The sequence below is a fragment of the Pseudoliparis swirei genome, chromosome 2 (assembly GCF_029220125.1).
Source record: "Pseudoliparis swirei isolate HS2019 ecotype Mariana Trench chromosome 2, NWPU_hadal_v1, whole genome shotgun sequence".
In the NCBI taxonomy this organism is placed as follows: Eukaryota; Metazoa; Chordata; class Actinopteri; order Perciformes; family Liparidae; genus Pseudoliparis; species Pseudoliparis swirei.
In genome coordinates, this window is record NC_079389.1 from 17,786,735 (window position 1) to 17,788,734 (window position 2,000).

Here is a 2,000-nt window from a genome sequence, read left to right on the forward strand (position 1 = left end):
ATTTATAAAATCGTCAAATATTTCTTTCAATGAATGACCTTTTGTTCAGATACTTCTCATAAACAACGACTTTAAAGTGTAAAGTGAAGCCCGTTATCATCCATCAACGTGGATGATGGAAGATGCCAGTCTCTAATGGGACATGAGGTGGAAGTCAGGTGACGTAGTACACGCTTATTTTGGGGTGGTGGTAGGAGTAGATGGAACATAAGACTTTCACCTGACAGCTGATTGCATCCCCTGTGAAGCCAAAAGTCAACAACTTACTGTAACTGCAATTCTTTTAGATCTTTATGAGCCATTTAATATACTGTATGTGTATTGTTACAGTTATGTCTTAATAAAAACGTCCAAATTCTATCCAAAAAGTTTTGTTCGTGGAGGATTTCTATGTTTTGTCCGTATTCATGGGCAATTAATACCAAATATTCAAACACTGGGTTTAATTGTAGCTCTTTATACTCATCCAGCATCTTGGCTTGCCACTCTGATGCTGTGACATGCGATTAGAACAATTTAAGCCGCTCCATAAAGATTCCTTCTTGACTTCTTAAAGGTAATTGATACAAGCTTCACAATCAATTATCTTCTGATTTAGGGAAAGCTTCACACCTGTTTTCGTCTCTTTTCTTTCCGGAGGGCTTAAGAACAAATCTAAAACATTGAAAGCCCTTTGAGAGGAGTATTATCTAACTGTGTGGGTGTGATCCCTTTTTGCCTTCGCGCCATGTCAGATCAAAGTTTCAAGTCACTCTTCTTTTTTTTCGCACGTTAAGAGACATTTCTTCATGCACATTTCGGATTTACATATACTTTCATGTCAGGAGTGTAAATAATTCTTAAACACCAATGCTACGCAAGCGACCCCATTTCTGAACCAGTGAAGTCGTCCTCGCTCCCTCACTCACTCTGTCCTTCCTCCTCCTCGCGTCCTTTCAGCCTCTCTGCGACTGCTGAACCGGGTTTGAAACCTGCAGCGCTCCAGGTTCCCGTTTGTGACTGTGACTGTGAGAGAGGAGATTAAGAGGGGATGCAATGCTTTTGGTTTTGGGCTGGTAGTTTTCCAACATCGCCGTTTACCCTCTAAAACAGTCTTTATTTTCAAGGACGAGCCGATTAGATTTTGGAAGTCAAAGGTCAAAGGTCAAGGTGGCTGTGATCTCTCGTCTCCTCCCATTCTTGTGGTATCTCGGGGAACGCCTTGCGGGAATGTCTTTAAATTTGGCACAAATGTCCATCTGGAATATAATTCTATGGTGGAAGGTTACTGTGGCCATAACTGAATTATTCATGTGCTAATCGTGACAATATCACACACATGTCTAATAGGATGACTTGATGAAGTGATGACATTTTGGACAGACATGGATATAAACTGTAGTCTGACTGGCTGGCGGAGGTCTTGAACCACCAGATGGTAATTGTAGTTCTTAATGTCATCAAACCTAATGAAAAGATCAAAATCAATGATAAACGGTGCCCTCCAGCAGTTACTTCCTGTGTGGTAAAAGCATGACGTGACTGCTCCTCTGTGCCCTAGAACTCAACTGTTGTCTATAAAAATGAGTAACACCATTGTGACACAGAAGCAGGGGAGACAAGTCAAGGTAATGTGTGGAGTGTCATATCCTGTAAGCCCAAATGACATCACCATCTTGGTGTCTTGGAGCCGGAGCGATACCAGAGGGTGGAGCTAAGTCCAACCGAATGCTTGACAAACATATTTTAAGTCCACCTTTAATATTACAATTCAATGTCATGAACTGAAAACACACTGAGAAGGGGTTAAAGTTCGAAGACGAGAAAACGCGGACAACTCCCAGAGCGGTTAGCGCTGTGGCAGCGACCTGTCAATCCCCAGGAAGCCCCACCCTGAAGCATGCCCGGCTTTATGGTCGACTCTATTTGACTCGCTCCCTGGTGGCCATGAGAAACAATGCAAGTTTCCACCTGAACAAAAGTGTTTTTGTTTGGCTGTTTATCTGAAGTGATCACAAGGT